This window comes from Leopardus geoffroyi, chromosome E1, assembly GCF_018350155.1.
Source record: "Leopardus geoffroyi isolate Oge1 chromosome E1, O.geoffroyi_Oge1_pat1.0, whole genome shotgun sequence".
Classification (NCBI taxonomy): Eukaryota; Metazoa; Chordata; class Mammalia; order Carnivora; family Felidae; genus Leopardus; species Leopardus geoffroyi.
In genome coordinates this window covers 7,072,675-7,092,353 of record NC_059330.1, presented here as the reverse complement: position 1 = coordinate 7,092,353, position 19,679 = coordinate 7,072,675, and the positions used below count along the sequence as shown (strand labels likewise).

The 19,679-nt window shown below is 43.6% G+C and overlaps 1 long non-coding RNA gene across 1 annotated transcript; it reads left to right on the top strand.

Moving 5' to 3' along the window:
• The first annotated feature begins 1,750 nt into the window (after positions 1-1,750).
• LOC123603034 lies at positions 1,751-10,815 on the top strand. The gene is made up of 2 exons (XR_006714692.1): positions 1,751-1,852; positions 10,462-10,815. It is a non-coding gene; the product is annotated as an uncharacterized LOC123603034 (long non-coding RNA).
• Positions 10,816-19,679: the final 8,864 nt, after the last annotated feature.

The window sequence follows — 19,679 nt, the reverse complement described above, 5'->3', positions numbered from 1 at the left end:
CCCCCCCCCTTTAAACTGAGCTCAACTGGAGGAAAAGAAGGGGCAGGATAAGGGGGTTCTACAACGTTACTGGAACCATTCCCAGAGAGAGTCACCTCCGTGGGGTCCCATCTTCAGGAAACGTGCCCTTCACCTTCCATCCTCTGCTTGTCATGGCAGGTGACCAGTCATCCGCCCCAGAATCAGTGTCCTTGTGAAGAACAGAAACTATTTCCCAGAGAAGAGGGGACACCTTGAGGAAAAGCTTCCATCACACAGACAAGAAAAGGTGCGGTGTTTGGCTTCCCTGACCAGCTGACATGGGCTGCTCTCAGCTCTGGGGCCTCCATCCAAGTGTGTCCCCTGATGGGGGAGTACCTGGTGGGGGCAGGAAGTGGGTGTGGAGGATGTGAAGCAGGAGACCAACCTCTGGCCTACAAAATATCAACTGTAGTCAGGAGGGAATGCCACTTGTTTACAATCAAAAATTTGTAAGTAGGATTAATAGTAATCGGTGGGTTCCTGTTGGCACATGATGTTTCAGAATATTGCAGAAGCCCTCAACTTCATGGGACTCCCCCCAGGCCACCCTTGGACATTGGGATGTTAGCGGTCACAAGGTGTTTGGTGTTGGCCTCCACCATGGGTTCGAATCCCAGGCCTCTTGTGGAGAAGGAAGAACAGGGCTCTGTTGTCAGGCAACCCTCCCTCAGTTCAAATCTTCATGGCCTTAAATATGACATCAGTGTTCCATCCGTGTCATAGAAGTCCCCTCATCTGCGATGTAGAGGATGCAATACACTTACTTCAGTAGGTTTTCACTCTAAGTGTTGAATGAATTGATGCTTGTTGGTTCAGTGCTGGCCTCCCAATGCTTGCGGCCTCCACTCTGGACATTCCCCCATAAGTCCCTCCCCGTCGGATTTCCTATTTATTCCCCCCCTTTGGGGAACACACCATTCAGCCTCAGACCAAAACCTGTCTTGCCATTTCTTCTTCTGAAGCCTGTTTTCTCTTGAAATTCACTCTTCTGGAAGGCATTCTCATCACCAAACATATTAGCTCACTCCTTGCCTAGGATTAGTTTGGGAGGTGTGATAACCCTTGAGAAGGTTATGCCCCGATGAGGAAGACAGGAAAGAGACCATGGAAGAGTAAGTCAGGTACCATTTTGGTCAGCTTTTCGATTTTGATTTGGGTGGACCGGACGCCGAAACCCAGTAACTACTCGGGACAAGTGATTGGCTTTCCTGGATTTATTTCAGAAGCCATGTTTGTGTTCAACAGAGAAAGTGACTGTGTTCATCTTACAGTCTGTTATACAGATAAAAAAAAAAAAGAGAGAATTATGAACACAACCGTAAACCCCTCTAAAGGACCCACGTTTCAGCGTGGGTCCCAAAGAAATCCCAGAGAAATTCAGGATTTCTTTCTCGTATCATGATGTTTTAACATTAATCAAAATTAAGTTCCCTGACTAAAGGGACAGTCTGGGCCACGCTCAAGGACCCACTTCCCTAAGTCATCAAATTCTCCTCCAGTTTCTGCGAAAACCATTCTTTCCCTCCCACAGCATCTTCTGTTTTCCTAGGGAAATGAAACTTTTTTTGATCTACAGCCCTAGCTGACCCAGAAGCATTTTCCATTGCACATTGTGCCAGAATACTGCTAGCTGGTCCACCACTCACCAGCCGATAATTACCTCCCAATATTGGTCATAACCATCCACTTAATATGCTTCTGTTCTAAAATTCATCTCCTTATAGGGGAAGATTTCTGAACTTGAAGTGAGAGCACCACCATCGGAGATTGTATTTAAAAGGGTTTGTGTCTCCATCCTACGATGCTTCTTATAATTGATGTGGGATGAGAGGTGAGTAAATGTTGAAGATTATCAGGAGATACTAAGGAGCCCTGTGGGAGCAAAGATGGTGGCCAGAGCAGAAATATCTTAACGCTCTGTTATTCTGACATTTCTGTATTTCAGGATTTTAAGATTTCATCATTTAGCTCCATATGTTTAGAAGCTTGATTACTGTATCTAAGGTGATGCATGATGAAAGAAAGTGCATTTAGAAACACCAGTTAAGAAAACTTCCAGTTTATTGTGTATTATTTGAAATCACATGATGTCTATTCCACGGTTAGGCAATTCCTGCTTGTAGAAATGGACACACAACGCATCAAGCCTTCCCACTTTTGCTACACTGAGTCAACATTCCCACCAAAGTAACCACAGAAGCACCACAGTCACTGAGTTGGGCTTTTTATTTTTCTCTTGTCTCTTCTATTTTCAGAGAATCCTGGCATGATGTCTTCAGCTTTTCCATGACTAGGCTTCCACATGTTCCGTCTTGTTCCTCACTATCAACTTTCATCTTTCTCAACAGATACCTTTCCTTGTTTTTTTTTTTTCTAAGTTTTTTAAAAAATTTATTTGAGAGAGACAGAGACAGCATGAGTGGGGAGGGGTACAGAGACAGGAAGAGAGAGAATCACCAGCAGGATCTACACTGTCAGTGCAGAGCCCAACATGGGGCTCGAATTCACGGAAACATGAGATCATGACCCGAGCCAACACCGAGAGTCAGACACCTAACCCACAGAGCCACCCAGGTGCCCCCACCTTGTGTTTTCAAACATAATGGCACATCGCCTGCAGGAGAAAGGTGGGAAGGTGCAGAGATGTTTGGGGGCTTACCGTTACGCTCTTTCACAATTAGCCCTTAGTGTGACTTTCTCTCTAGTTCCTACCTGTGCGTGAAGGGACTCTTGACATGTTACATAACTTTTCTGAGTCTAAGGAGTGCTGCTGTGAACATAAAATGCATCTGGTATAGAGCATAGCTACCCACCAATGTTGGATGTTTATCTTGATGTGCCACAGTACAGATAAATAGACTACATGTCTTTTTAAGCCACTGAATAGAGTTGGATCTATAATGTTTACCCGAAGATGTAGGTAGGTGCGAGGGTGGAGACTTCCGAGGTTCCCTTAATATCTCTCTTGTTTTCAAATATCTGTACGGATGAGACTTTCCTATTCTTTCAGTAAATCATGGTCATGAAACATCCTGGCCGACAAAATATGACCGTATCACTCTAAAATACTCATTTGCCAATGTGAGATTCTCCAGCTCTCTCTGTCCCTCCTATGGGAACCAAGAAGGTTGGATGTTTTTGACTGTTCAGCTGCAAGATGGTCAAGCCTCTGTCAATCCCCAGGGAGAACCATGGGGCAGAACCACCTCCACCCATAACGGACATTCAACAAAAGTAAAAATTGTATCTTTGTTGTATAAAGCCACTGGAGTTTTGGGTTTGCTGTTGCTATAGCGCATTACCAGCCTGTATTGATCAACACAGATGCCCAAGACCTCCCCAATGTAGAGCGCTGGATATAATCAGGTACATTATTTCCATTAGCAAATACACTAAAAATGAACTTCCAGATAAAGATGGCAGATTAAACACAAGTGTGTGTACTCCTTCCCTCCCAAAACCCCATTATAAGGAAAACAATGGGGAATTTCATAACATAAACATAAAGATAGAGCAGGAGGGACAACAGCAACAATTTTTTTTTTTTTAAGTAGGCTTCACACCCAGCATGGAGCCGAATGTGGGGCTTGAGCTCACGACCCTGAGAGCAAGACCTGAACTGAGATCGAGAGTAGGGTGGTTAAACAACTGAGCCACCCAGTTACCCCGCAGAGCAACAAAATTTTAAAATCTAAAAGCAGATGGATGAGTAATAAGAGGCTTATTATTTAAGAAGGCGGAATTGAAGCCAATGGTAGAGAAAACAGATTATACCACAGAACCCTCAAAAGTTTCGGTGAGCACACATATGAGCAGCTTCTGGAAGTGGAGGTAAAGGGAAAATAGGGGCCTAAAATAAGAAGGCTTGGTTGAAATCACGTTAGAAATTAGTTTCTATTCAATGTAATTGGGCAAACAAAGATTGGGTACAATGAGGAAATCCCACAGTCTCCCAGAGAGAAAAATAAATGAAAAGTTCTACACAAAAGATCAAGAATCCCGGGGGCTCCCGACTTCTTAACAGGAAATCCTGCAGATGTAAAGAAAAGCATGAGGTATTTTCCTATCCCTATTCTTAAAACTATGTACCCAGCTAAACTATCAACCAAGTGTCAGGCAGAAATATAAACCGTTTCAGCAACTGAAGGTCTAAAAAAATTTACCTCCTATTCATCCCTCCAAGAAAAGCTACTGGAGGACATGCTCCACCCAAACTAGGGAGGAAACCCAGAAATAAGTATTGAGATCAAAGAAACAGAGTATCCACTCGAGAGAAAAGAAATGAAAAATCGCCAGGATGGTGAAGATCGGAGAACCTCAGATAACCCTTGTGGAGGAAAACCATTCCACACTGAAACAAGCTGTGAATGGATTTCTTAAATTAAAGTGTCAGCATGACTAATGTGAATGAGTGTATTGAGAAGAGATTCAGATGACTGCTGGAGAGTCTGTGTTACCCTGGTAATAAATATGTAGACTACTGAGCAAAGTTACAGCCTCATCTTCCCTAGCAGGAAGTGAAAAGGTATAAAGCTAAAAAATCAAGAAGAAGGGGTGCTTACGTGGCTCAGTCAGTTGAGTGCCCAACTCTTGATCTCAGGGTCATGATCCCAGGGATGTGAGATCGAGCACCACGCTGGGTTCCATGCTGAGCAGGTAGCCTGCTTAAGATTCTCTCTCTCCCTCCACCCCTCACCACAGCTTCTGCATGTGTTCTCTCTCTCTCAAATTAAAAAAAAAAAAATCAAGAAGCAGAAAGACCAACACATCATTTAGAGATATGCAGGAAAACACCACAGTCATCAGCTGGAAGAGGTGATAGTGACTTTTGGGGACCTGGGGGAGGGTACAGACGAAAAGGGAATTGACAATCGGCATATCAACTCCTGTAAGTTTATTTGGCTCTTTACACATTGTACCTGAGTCAATGTTGGTCCCTCCACTGGCCTTCCTCAGTAGCTGTGGAGGGTCCCATTCTCGCCTCAGGACTCTGCCCTGACTGGGACCATATTTGGTCCTCTTTGGGTGGATGGTGGGGGGATGTTCTGCCAACGGACCTCTTTTCAAGCTGTGCAAGCAGAAAGCACATAAGCACGTTAAGGTCTCATCTCAAAAACTCAGAGTAAGCCAAGCAAGGTATTTGCCTGGAAGCAGGGAGTTTTAGGTCATTTCACTGGTCTGCACAATCCCTTTCCTATTATTTTTCCCTTTCTGGAAGACAGTGCTGCCACTTTATTTATAGAGTTCATCTCATCTATTACATCCAAAGTGAAAATCCCACAGCCAGCCGCCTGTGTGCCAGAACTGAGGACCAGTCGAGCTGGGCTGGCAACCCTTCAATTAATTATGCTGCTAATTGCCACACAAGCTGCTCATTCATTTAACATCATTCAACAAATATTTCCAGCTCTTGTTGATGATGATCTTGGCATTTTTCCAGGGCTCTGTGGGGGAAGACTGGTACTCCCTTCTTCAGTGACCCATTCCAGATGTCTCTATTTGTTTGTGATTTTCTTGGCTCTATTTTCCATCAAACCAGTCTACTTTACAATTTTCTAAAATTCCTTAAAATATCTGCTGATAAAAACTTCTCTGTCTTCTGGGACTGCTAAGGATTTCATTTTGTTCTTTTACTCCTTTAGTTATTTTCCTGGGATTTGAAGAAGAGCTGGTGGAGGTATATATTTGTTTAATCACCATCTTGGTATAGAAGCCATGTTCCTAACCTTCATTCATTTCTTAATTTGCTCTGAGTACATTTACAAGAAGTGTATGTTGGTTGCTGCATCTTCAACAAACTGCTGTATCTTCTGCACCCTTGCATTTCCAAGAATTTTTAGCACCCTCTGACATAAACAACAGCTGGGTATAAAATCCTGGTCTCACAATCTTTCCACCCTGAAATCTTGTAAATGTTGTCCCACGGTGGTCTGATATTTGCAGTCACCATCTGGTGACAGACTGCTTCTAGCTCTCATTTCCGTTGTTGATTTCCTTCCGCTTACTTACTGAATTTTCCCACTAAACATGATGTTTAAAAACTTATGTCTAGAATATACCTCAGAGTGGCTCTCATTTTACTTCATCATGTCTCATACCTCATATCACATCTCCTATCCTTTCCCAACACATAAGATGCAATCCTTTGTCATGCAGTTATCTCTTTTCCACATATGTCTTTATACTTTCTCTTAAATCTCTCCTTTTTCTTCCAATTGAAGCACTTCTTTGATGAGAAAAAAAAAAAAAAACTCTTGTAAATTTTCTATCACTTCACTGTCAGGCCATGTTGGAAACCTAGTCCTCCCTTCCAAATACCCTTCCTTGCAGAGTTCTTCCAAATACTAAGTGATCTGGGGCAAGATTTTCCACATGGCATTTCCACATGGCTGTCATCCCTGACTCCCCCTTCTTCCTGATACCCACATCTAATGAATTTAAAGTCACTTCTACCTCTTAAAAATTTCTCACATCTACCTACTTCCCTCCATTCCCAGGGCCACTAACGATTACCTTTCCCTCCCTAAATTCTTGTGGTGGCCTCCTAATTGATCTCCCACAATTAGTCTTGCTGTTCCAGTGCTCATTCTTCACGTTATCACTGGAGAGTCCTTTTGAAAACACACATGTAATCATTACTAAAAGTCTTTATCTTTGTGTTACATCCTCAATCCTAGAATAATGGCTAAAGTGAATCCTAGAGACAAGATCATTTGTAATGTAGACTCTGGTTTTCCTTCACTCTCATTAACTCATCTTTGATTTTTCCAGGCTTACAGGAATTTTTCCTGTTGTTTTTGCCACTCTCTCCCAGAGTTGAGACTTTCTCCAGACTGTGACCTCCACCTGGATTACATCCCTTTCTGCTCCCTGAGATTTTTTTAAAATTTATTTATCCAGATAACGCCTGCATATTCTTCAAGTCTGCTAAAATATCATGTCTTCTGGAAAAATCACTCCTGATCCCCTCGGCCAATTAAAGTGCCCTTCTTATAAGCTTGCCACTTCTCTCCCAGAACTTTCTGTGCTTTGTGCTGCTGGTTGAGACTGGTCTGCCTTAAGAGGCAGATCTGGCTCTGTTGGAACAGAGACCACGTCCATCCTCGCTCAGGGCCATGATATAAAGGTACTTGATCAGTTTCACCCAATGAACAACTTTATTAAATAAATCTTCTCTGGGATTTAAATAAAATGTAACCCTTATTCATTTTAGCAACTTTCTCTTCTCTTATTTTGGTGATTTCTTCTCCCTGATCTGCTCTATTTTTGCTTCTGTTATTCTTAATACACAAAACGTGTCTCCTTTCATTTTTTTTCTCATCCACTTAGAGTCAGGATGCTTCTCCTCTGAGTTCTGACTTTCTTCAACTTCCTTCTACTTGAGTGGTTCAGTGTCCTGTGGCGGTCTCTCCTTTCATGGCATTTTAAAATTTAACCAGCTTGCTTTTTGTCTGTAAACAATCTGCCTGACTTCAGATCTGTACCTTTTTATGACTGCCTACTCTAGCTGCAAAGATGCTAGGTCCTCTCACACTTGGTCAGAATACCAATTAGAGATTTCCTAACACTGTATTCTCTCTCATGTAGGAATTTCATTTCACGGGCTACCTTGGAGAGATTTTGCAGATTGTTTCTCTTCTTTGGCACAATCTTTTCTCGGTGGATTTTCAAGTTTTTCGTTTAATTCCAGTTAGCGAACCTACGGTGCTCTATTAATTTCTGGTGTAGTGATTCAACACTAAAATAAATCAGCCGGTGCTCATCACAAGCGCGCTCCTTAACCCACATCGCCTATGCCACCCATTCCCCTCTTTGTGTCTCCTTTTTCTGTTTGCTCACCCTTAAAGCGGTGAGTAAATGGGTTTAGTTTGATCTGCTTTAACTGTAACACTTCTAAGTCTCTCAAACTCAAGAAAAGAAAGAATGAGAAGGCTACTTTCACTTTGCCACTTGAGGTCCACTTCTCCGTAAGGAGGAGCAAACGCCAACTGTGAAGGATGCCTTTGTGCCTCAGGCTACACTTCCCGGTTGTAGGACCGGAAGTCTGCAGAATCAGTGCCTGCCTTCATTACTGGTATGGCTCCTGCTGGTGTAAGTCAAGGACAAATGCCACGGCTGGTTTCCCTGCCCCATGTGATTGCTGGTGCTTTGAGCTGTTGTCAGAGGTAGGAACAAAAGCTCACCCAATGCCAACCTGTCCAAGTTGAGGCACACCTGCTACTTCTAGATACCTGGGTGCCTTTCAGGGAGTCCCTCAACCTATTCTGCAGTCAGGCTTCAAGCACCGAAGCCCATTCACCAATACCTTCGCTTCTTCAATCTGTGCTACAAAAGAACCTTAAGATTTCTGACATATTGATGGCAGCCATTAGTAATTTCTAAGATGGGAAAAGATTTTCCTCTATTCCTTCTTGGTCACCTAAGTGGGAATATGATGACTGCCATCTTTACCCAAATACCCTTTCCAGAATTGCACTGTAACAGCATTGGTTTCCTTTGTGCTGTGCCACCCGTTACGTATTTCTAGGCTGTGACTTTTCTTCATCTACACCGAAAAGTTGAACAGCCTCTGATACCTTTACACAATGGCTCCCCCTTCTGGTCCCACAAGGAGCAGCAAGTCCGTTTTGTACTTGGGGAACAACTCTCCCCCAGAATACTGATCAGGCTTGAGTAAAGCTGAGAAGTTCTCAGCTGGAGCAGACACCTATTAACTGGGTAATTCAAATTCCTGAGAAGCTTTCAGTGTTTCTTAGGAGGCTGCCAGCAGGAAATTTGAGAGCAACAACATCTGCACATCAAGGATACTCTCCAGTTCTGAGCCCATGGATGTGAAGGTCCTGACTTCATCGGGACTCTTCAGACAGCCAACAGGGAAACACAAACCCTGTGTACTGGGAGAGGGCATGTGGAAAAAAGAGTATTTGGTGTCCACCTGTAACTACGCCGTCCTCAGAGACTTGGAGCACTGGGCTTCTCGTGAGTTTACAAGGAAACTGGGATTGAAAACACGCGTACAAGTTCTCATTTCTCATAACAAGATAAAGATGGAATAATATAAGGCTCTTAGTGTCCATCCTTCCTTAATGACCCGTAGTGGTTTAAAAGCCACAGTCTGATTGGCGTTTTAGGATTTGATCAAACTCAGAAGTATGAAATTTAATCGAGAAGAAGCGTCTCTGCTGTTCGTGAAGCTAAAAAAATGACGAAAAATCTGAGAAAACTTCTGTTTTTTCTTTCCAGCTTATGGTGCTCTCAATATACATGTGTTTTGTGTTTGGAAGTCTGACCTTTTATTTCCTCATTACCTCAGGCTATAGATTCAAGTCAAATAATAGTTATGTGTGGGTACATGTGTGTGTGTGTGAATATATATACCGTTTTATTTTTATATACCTTTTAATATAAAAATAGTCATTTCTACATATGTAGATGAATGTGTTTGCCACTGGAAATGACTGTCAAAATGGGGCACCTAGGTGACTCAGTCGGTTAAGTGTCCAACTTCAGCTTGGGTCATGATCTCACGGTTCATGGGTTCGAGCCCCGCGTCAGGCTCTGTGCTGACAGCTCGGAGCCTGGAGCCTGCTTCGGATTCTGTGTCTCCCTCTCTGCCCCTCCCCTCCTCGTGCTCTGTGTCTCTCTCTCTGTCTTAAACATTAAAAAAAAAAAACTTTTTTAATATCATTAAAAAGCACTTTGGGAATAATTAAATGAACTAAAATAATCTTTTCCTTGTGCTTAGAGACATCGCTTAATAAAATCACGTTAAGGATAACACGCCTAGAGGTTCCCGTAATGTGCACAAATTGCTATTTTTCATGCACTAACTGATTCTCTCCAAGGCTTTTCTGATTTTACTTGGGACTCCTTCTATAGCTTCTGCCCACTTCAGAGCTTGCTTATGTGGATCTCTGCCCAAGGAACTACTGATACATGTCTACGTGCTTTCAAAATGCTTGACATTCAAAGAAAACCGTGTATCGAAAAGTTGTTAAAAGCAAATTATTTTTAAAAACTCAAGCTGCAGAAAGATGACATTTGTCCTTGCTTCTTGCCTTACACTCACAGGCATGAGGGGAGGTCGCAGAAGTGGTCACCCAAGGAATCCTATTTCCTACTGGTTTTGGAACTTTTTGTAAAAGTAGTCATGGGGTGGGGGGCACACCTGGGTGACTCAGTCGGTTGAGCATCTGACTTCGGCTCAGGTCATGATCTCACGGGCAGTCCGTGAGCTCCAGTCCCACACTGGGCTCTGTGCTGACAGCTTGGAACCTGGAGCCTGCTTTGGATTCTGTCTCCCTCTCTCTCTGCCCCTCCTCGACCCACACTCTCTCTCTCTCTAATATAATTAAACATTAAAAAAAATTTTGTTTTTAAGTCGTCATAAGAACCAGCAGGGATGTTACTAATGGATCTACTATTTATTCTACATTTCAGGAAACAGTAATTTCTTTGAGTAACCCCCACCCCCAATCTCAGTGTATCATGTGGCTGAGGTAAGACTCCACTTTGGCCAATCAGAGCAACCAATCTCCCCTCCCTAGCGACTGGGATCTGGATGGCCAGCGAAAATCCCTGGACTGTCACGAAAGTGACGGGAGAAAGATGTTCCCCTTACGCTGGATTGAACCTGGCAGGCAGCCACCTTGTCACCCCCTGGGACCCAAGAACAAACCAACATGGGAGCAGAGAGAAGAGGACAGCTGTGTCACCCGAGGCACTAGATCCGTCTAAGCTTAAAGCCTTGAGCCCCTCGGTTACACAAAAGAATACCATCCTTTAAAAAACTGTTACTGTGTTTTATATCATTTGCAACGGGAAAAGTTCCGAGTTTTTAAAAAAATCACTGAGGTTCGATCTTAAAACTGAAGAATCACAATCCATCAGGATGAGACTTACACACACACTCCAGTGCTGTGGTGAGAATAACCAGAGTGAAGGAGCGAGGGAGGGTTGGACGGTGAGATTGACTTTCTCTTGCTCCCTGCCTCTGTCAACAGGCACACAGATGTGGCTGCGATGGGGGCTGAGTGCCTCAGGGTGACTTTAACCCACATTGTACCTTTCAGCCCAGAGCACCCTCCTTGTAGATCTAGGATCTCCTCATACAGCTTGTTTGGGTTTGGGTTTGGTCTTCTTGGATAGAACTAGAATTCCAAACAGAAAACTAGTCCAGCATTTCTTTGGTTATAATGTAGAAGAACACTCTGAAAAAGTCAAGTGGGAGCAGAGCTGCTGGGATCGGAACTGGGGTGGGGGTCTTAGAGCAGTAGCACCCCCACCCACACACACACACACATACACACCCACCCAGCTTTCTCACTAGCCTCCCTGGGCCTCCTGGTCCCTCCGATCCCAGAGGCTGAGGACCTGCCAGGAGCTGGGAGAAACCACAGAGCCCTGTGAGCAATTCTCTAATCGTGACCAAGAAGCATCTCCTTCAGACGTACTCAATTTCCGTAAGTAATAGGTAAGTACGTTCTAATAGTGTAACATGTAACGAACAGTCCAGTTGTCTAAAAATACAGCTCTTTGCGAGTCTGCTGCTTCCACAGAGGAGAGTACTGTAAAAAGCATGGACAATTTACTTTTAGGATCTTGCATACAAGCATCTGTTGAAGTAGACAGCATCACTTCATGGGGCATTGATGCAAAAATGGCCAAAAGAGGGGCACCTGTCAGTTAAGCGTCTCTGACTCTAGGTTTCGGCTCAGGTCATGATCTCGCAGCCATGAGATGAACCTGTCAGGTTCCAAGCTGAGCTTGGAGCCTGCTTAGGATTCTGTCTCTCTCCCTCTCTCTCCACCCCTCCCTTCTCTCTCTCTCTCTCTCTCTCTAAAATAAGTAAAAACAAATTTTTTTAAACGGCCAAAGGAAAAAGGACCTTAATTATCCTGATCTTGGTAATCATTCCACAATGTATGTATTGGCCACCTCACCCCCATATATAATTGCATTTGCCAATTATTCCTTAACAAAGTTAAAAAATGAAAAGGATCTTGAAGATGCCAATGAGATTTTCCTGTTTAAGATTCCACATTCTGTATTTCATTCCCTTTATCCTCTCTGCTAAAGGGATATTTATTGGTAGAGCACATATTTAAGAACTGTCTGTGTATTTGCTCTGAGGTTCATTTCCCAGCCCTTTTTAGTCTAGGCCTTCCTTCCGAAATATAAAACACTGAGATCTTCTTTGTGTTACTTGAGATTTCAAGATAATGCCTACCAACGAAAACAAATAAGCGATTACAGGATTCAATATACCTTTTCAGCCTACACGCTCCCCCTCGCAGACTGTTCCTCCCTACCCCCTACATGTTCAACAGAACCAGATGACTGCCCCTCCACTTAGCGACGCCCCTTTCACCTAGCGGCGTGACATCCCTGGGGAATATTCGAGTCGATAGCTCAGAGGTGACTAAACATTTATATTCCGTATCCAGCGATAATAACACAGCTGCATTTGAGAATACTGGAGAACGCATTACAGATCTCACGAAATACGGGCTGACAAACTCATTTAGGAAGGCCAGAGTGGGCTTTTCTTGTGAATTCATGAACGATCCTACAAGATTCCTCATGGTTACCTCAAACAACAGGGACAGAAATCGGGATGGTGTCGTTTTCTCGTTTGTGCACAGCGTGATTTTGAATTTAGCTCTCTGGTGTGTAGAATGGGAAAGGATGGAAGGACCAAGTAACCACTCGACCTTGGCTTTTCTTGAACTGCCTGCCCCCAAATGTTTTGTTTTGGTTTTTTTTTTGGTTTTCCCAACTCTTTGGAGTTTGACACAAACTAAGAGTGGCAAACCCTAGAAATGAGGTGATGGACGGGCTATAAGGCGTGGAGATTGTTATCTGAAGATTAAGCACAGAGGCCCCGAAAATGGGGCTGAGATGTTTCAAGAAGAAATCCCCCGTGAGGCTTCCAGGTCAGCCTGGCTGTGCTGTGATCCCAACGTTGTCAGGAATTCTGCCAGGCTATTGCTCATCTTTGACAGAACATGGGCAAGAGGGGAAGAAAATACGTGACACGCTACAGAGAGAAGCAACATGGTCTCATTTGTTTAAGTGGCTTTTTGTTTATGGCGGGGGGTGGGGAATGACTCATAAGCTCACCAAAGAGAGGTGTGCTGGGATCTCTCCCAGTCTCCCTGTCTATCGTTACTTACTAAATATGACATTGTCTCTCCGAGGCAGCTGGGGGACTGGTTAAAAGCCCCTGTAGACACACACACTAAATTTCAGGTGCTTCCCCTGTCCTCCAGGCCCTGCCTGAAGGCAGTTCTGGTCCATTCATTCATGTCCGTCCCCCCAGCTATACTACAGAACACTTGAAAGAGCTCTGCTGAGAGACCAAAGCCTCTCAGGGGCACCCACTAGATCCCACTGGGGTCTGGACCTGTCTGCATTAACACCACACTCATCAGTATCATCGAATACATTCCTCCTCCTCTGATGTCACGGTCATCCAGCAAAGCTATGATTATAATGTGAATTTCCACGAAGATATTACTATAGCAGAACACAAATAGTGGGCAATTGATCTGTGGTAATTCACAAGCTGGCATTCTGGCTCTCACCAGAACCTTTTACACGACCCAAGCCCAGAGATGGGGCCAGGATTCTGCCCTCGGACTCTCTCTGCCTAAAAGCCCCAAATCCCTTCTTTTGCTGAGACAAAGTTCCAAGATGTGATGTCCTGCTTAATAGGACGACTGGAAGTCCTAGTGAAATCTCTCAACTACGGTGAACACACTTAGGGAAAAATAGATCTGCTGTTGTTGGCTAAAAATTTGTATAAGAAAACAGTGGGGAAGAAGAGTGGACACGTTGAGACTCTGAATGACAGGCTAACATATTTGGCTTTAACAGTTTTTTGTTTTTAAAAAAATTCTTTAATGTTTATTTTAATGTTTATTTATTTATGAAAGGGAGAGAGAGAGAATCCCAAGCAAGCTCCAGGCTCTGTCGGCACAGAGCCTGTCTCACAGACCGCAAGATCATGCCCTGAGCTGAAGTTGCATGCTTAACCAACTGAGCCACCCAGGTACCCCAAGTTTTTTCCTTTTTAAATGTTTATTTATAAGAGAGAGAGAGAGAGAGAGAGAGAGAGAGCGCGCACCAGGGAAGGGGAGAGAGAGGGAGACACAGAATCTGAAGCAGGCTCCAGGCTCCGAACTGTCGGCACAGAGCCCGACGTGGGTCTCGAGTCCACGAGCCGCGAGATCGTGACCTGAGCCAAAGTCAGTCGCTTAACCGACTGAGCTGTCTCATTGCCGCAGCTTTAACAGCTTTAAGAAATAACCTAAAGTCATCAAAGCTTCTTTAATTTTTAGTAAAAACGGGAGGAGGGTAAGAAGGGTGAGAACAGAGACACGGATCTTAGATGTATGTTGTATTTGTAATTTAGGAGCCTCTTCTCATACAGAGTTTTGGCCTAATCCTATCAACAGTGCAGAGCAGAAATGGCCATCCACACTTAGTGGATGAGAAAACCAAACACAAGGGGCAAGTGACTTGGTTAATGTCACTCGACCAGTAGAACGTGACATAAGGGCAGCTACTGCCATTCCAAATGCAATATTCATCCCCAAATTATTTAAATAATCTCATAGTAGCGTTAGGCCACAAGTATCCTGCTCAAGCCACCATAACAAGGTTGCATTTGCCTACTTAGATCTTGAAATAATATAAATAATACTTCTCTCCCCAATGGAATGGAGAGGGGTCTACAAATAGTTTCCTATTCAATGAAGGTGAGCGTAAACTTAGGCCTAGGAATCCCATGCGTTACACGACCAACCAGCCTGCAAGATTATCCTGATCTGCACGCTCCCTGCTAGCCAGGGCCCTTGACTTGGGTCCTAACTGGCTGACCTTACATAAGTTCATTACATTTCTTGGCACTGGCCTGGACCTTCCATCTGCCCGTCTTTAAAAGGATGCCATGTTATATTCCTAGTTTCATTAAGGGCAAGACTGATATTGCAAACAATATATTCTTCTTACAACCAATTGACCTGATGATTGATGTCAAGGTCACTCTACAGAGTCGCTAAAGATAGTCATCATGTTTGTTACGTTGGATAGTCAAAATGAATATAGACATAAAGTACACTCGGCACACAAAAATGGTTTCACTGTCATCCAACAACCATTCCTTACAGTGAGAGAGTTCAGGGGATATTGGTAAAGGGGAGTGAGGTGCGTGTTTTATATTTATAACAATGAATGGGGATTTACGGGTTTTGGTTCCAAGAGGAGACTTAAGATGTGTATCTAGGATAATTGACACTTCTACAATCTCAACGGAAAATCCTTGAGATTGCAAGTCACAAAAAAAAAACAAAACTTTTTTTTTTTTTTTTTAAATGGATGACTCAGAGAACAAGCTCATATCACCAAGTGAGAACTTAGAGAAGATCTCCAGGCCCAGGAACTTGAAAAGACGGTCTCCCTTCTGATGGATTATACAGCCAGTGGTAGAGAGAAACTAAATCAATGGCACCTTTCTACTCTTTTTACAAAAGCTTGAAAGGAAAGGCGTTCTAGAAGGTACATACAACAAAGGTAGACAGGAGATTAATATTTTATGCGAAGTTTAAACAAATGTGGTGGCTTCTACAGCCTTCTCGGTAAACAGGACATGTCAGCCAGTTTTCTGAGATCCCAGTCAACTGAATTCTCTTGAAGAGAAGCTCAGCCCCACACTATTCTACAGAGTGCTTCCTAGATACCATCCTATACTCTCCCGACTGGTCTTCTTAAGGGGAGTGGGGGATGGTAATTAAGACCAGGAGTGACCATATATGCAAAACACTGTAAGGCTATCATTTATTTTCAGCCCACCAAGAACCATCGTTTCTTTTATGGAGATTGAAGACCAGGCTCAGGAAAACCCAAGAAACACTCTTGAAATCACACAAAGTGCACGTGTCTGAATGTAGGTTTGCATCCGACTCTGCTGGACTCTATAAAACAAGGTCTTGGGGCGCCTGGGTGGCTCAGTCAGGTGAGCGTCCAACTTCGGATCCGGTCATGATCTCACGGTTTTTGCGTTCAAGCCCCACGTCGGGCTCTGTGCTGACAGTTCAGAGCCTGCAGCCTGCTTCGGATTCTGTGTCTCCCCTCCCCCACTCTCTCTCTCTCTCTCTCAAAAATAAACATGAAAAAAAAATGTTTTCAATAAAAAACAAGGTCTTTCCCCCATGTGACATGTGTCTTTCACCCCACTGCTCAAGAGTAGAAACCCCCCAATCAAGCTCACTTCATCAATTAACGAGTAGCTCCCTTAAAGGCAGACACCAGCAGCATTTGACATGAAGCCACTGTTACAGATGTCTTAGGTCGAACGTCCTAAGTTTTCTGACGGCGACTCGTAGGGAAATACAGGATTTCATCTCTCCTTCAAATACATGTCGCATATACTACCACCTACAACACAGGCCAGAGACCACACTCATTCCTTTGTTCCTCTGCATTTATTTGAATGAGTTTTGACCCCTGACAGTGACTCAGTGAGCTTTATTCCTACTCTCTGAATCTTTGAAGAAGGTGCATATCCCTGTGCCCTGGGCTGATCTGGGCTCAGGGTTAGATGCCGGCATGGGATGTACCTAAAGACTCTGCAGGCTTGTACTAATGGAGCCTTTAGGTGCCTGGCTGAGCCGCCTGGCTTCATTCTCTTGCGTATGGAGACCATTCTGCAGACCCACTCTTAGGTTTAGGGCTGTCTCCCCCTACATTATTCTGCTAACGATCCTTATTGCGATCTTGCTGGGTCGTGCAGGATACGCTAGATCTAATCAAATAGGAAATCTCAGTTACCCTGCTCTGGCAACATACATTTTAAACTATGGATCTAAACCACAATCACATAAAATCACTAAAAATCCCCTGGGTTTTTTCTCCCCTGCCAAGTGAAGGGATCACCACCAAAAGAGCAATCCCTTCACTGCCTACAAAGGACCGACAAAACGCTCAGGGTTGTGTGGTTATTTCTCTTGCCGCGCCGTTTCGGGATATGGAGCAAGATGTGGTTATCGATGGTGCGCTGCCTTGGAATAGGTAGAAGCCTGACTCGACGGAAGTGTCTACCTTCGGAGGGAGGCTAAGTTCTCTCAAGTTTCTGTTCTTCCTACATTCAGAATTCACTCGGGTTAAATGAACACAGATGACAACGCAGAATCAATAGGGATTTTTTCTTCCAAGCCCGTCAAACCTGTGGGACCTTTCACATCATCACCATTTTATTATTTCTGTATTGAATCGTTCCAGGAGGACCTCATTCACATCCTACTCCTTTCCCTCCCGAGGCAAAGGCAAAGCTCTCCCGGCCTCTGAAGACACTGCTGCTTTCTTCCCAGTCGCCCTCTCCTGCAGGAATCAATGTTTATGGCTGCAGTTACAGTAAAAATAGCAAAAGTCAATATTTGTGCTCCGTATCTGTCAGATAATAAAGCTGGCTAGAGGCATGACCACATGACATCTGCATGCAACACACAGGGGCTGGTCCCCCCGTCCTTCCAGACAGTTTGTCTAAAGATGGCGTCATATTTGTACAGCTGACATTCCCAAATCCCCCGTGTGTGTCCTCGGGGAAACTCAAGATTTCTGTTTGATTTTTGATCTTGTTGATTCTGGCCTTTGGACTGGAAAAATTGTTTGTTTTTTTTTTTTTTTTTTTAAAAAGGAAGAAAAGAAGAAGAGAAAGAAGGAGCGGTGGAAAAGAAATATGAAAGTAAGAAAATGAAACAAGATGGATGACCACTCAGAAAATCCATCTAACAGTCCTCTTTGAGCTACTGTTTACTTACTGACTCCAAAAGGGAGAGTTGGAGACAAAGAAGTGGTGGAGAAATTAAAACAAAAGACCCAGAAACAAGCTGGGAAATCAGAGTTCCTTCTGAGGGTTTGGATTTTAGGTGAGGACCTAGGTCTCAGGTTTATCTCTACGCACTTGGGCAAGAATCTCACGGTACGTAAGCCTCAGGTTTCTCGTCTGTAAAATGGGACCATTACTAGAATCCACTCTGTAGGACGGTTGAAAAGATTAAATGAGATCCCGTGGGGGAAAGACTTGAGCACAGCGGGTGGGAACAAGACCAGGGATTCTTCTCCAAGCAAAGCAGTTTGTAAGTGAATCAACTCTACTTCTTCAGTTCCTTGGCCTCCTTAAGCAACTAATGCAACTGGGGGGGGGGGGGGGGGGAAGCAAGCGTGAAAAGTCCAAACTCAGGCATTGTAAATGCATTTTTAGGTCGCATTTCTTTGCTGGTATCATTGTTAGTCCTCCATGGCTTTATTCTTCTGCGCATTCGTCTCGCTCAGTGTTTCCAAGTCAGAATTATTGTGCTAGTCAAGGGGCGCCTGGGTGGCTCAAACATCCCACTTCGGCTCAGGTCATGGTCTCACGGTTCATGGGTTTGAGCCCCGCATCCGGCTCTGTGCTGACAGCTCAGAGCCTGGAGCCTGCTTCGGACTCTGTGTCTCCCTCTCTCTTTGCCCCTCCCCTGCTCACACTCTGTCTCTCTCTCTCTCAAAAATAAATAAACATTAAAAAAAGAATTATTGTGCCAGTCTAAGACACCATTGTTGTAATTGTTCTGCAGTTTGACCCCTAATTTCCACTCAGAACTCCTACAGCATTTCGCAGCCTCTTTGCATCGCCCCTCCTATATGGGTTGCCTTCCCGGTCTCTAAAGGGGACACATTTTGGATCATGGGAAATGATTTCAGATGAATGACGTTCTGGATTTCCAAAAGTCACTTATTCAAATATGTATTAGAGAAAATATAACCACAGACTACATCCGTGATTCCCTAGATACTATGCTTCAGAGGTTGAAGGTTACCGTTTCTTGAGCAGATCGCACTGTTGCCCGTCTAACATGGTTTCACGTCTTTGTCTTGTCAATCCTTCTATGAATATGTTCTAATGTGTCAATGGCTCTCTTAAAATATGATGTGCAGAGACAAATGCAACCCACCAGATGGGGTTGGAATAAAATGGGAGTTTCCCTCCTTCCATCTGAATTCAGCCTAAAATCCGTGAGCCTTTCTTGGGTTCCTCTATTCTGTTGTTGGCTCATATTAAAAATACACTCCTTAAGACCCTTTTCTTGTGGACTTCTCTGAACCCTTTCTTCTTTTTTTTTTTTTTTTTTTTTTTTTTTGAATTTATCATACCAGGACAATTTTTATCTTTTTACTTTATCTTTTTATCTCTTTACTAAAAAGTAAAGGACCTCTGGTTCTTTAAGGTCCAGCTACAGAGAGACTTTTCGGATCTTGATTCCTTCATCCAACATAAAGCCATCCCTCCAGGCTTTGTATTTTTTCATCTACTGGATAAGCATGCTTTCTAGGACTTCACGTAAAGCAGTATTTCTCACAATCATCTACCCAAGAATCCCTGATCATGAAGAGTCCAAAATGATCTTCTGCACGTTCAACATCAAGTTGGATTCACTAAAATCAAATAGGACATTTTTTTGTACATTTTATAACGCATATGACCTTTTTTCATTCCACCTAAAAACGTCAAAGCCTACTGTGGCATAATTTTCCCCAAAACCTCTAAGTAAAATTGGTACTCGAAGAGAAAGTATAGTGTTTATCTTGTGTCTGGCATGGAATGTTCCTCAAGACCA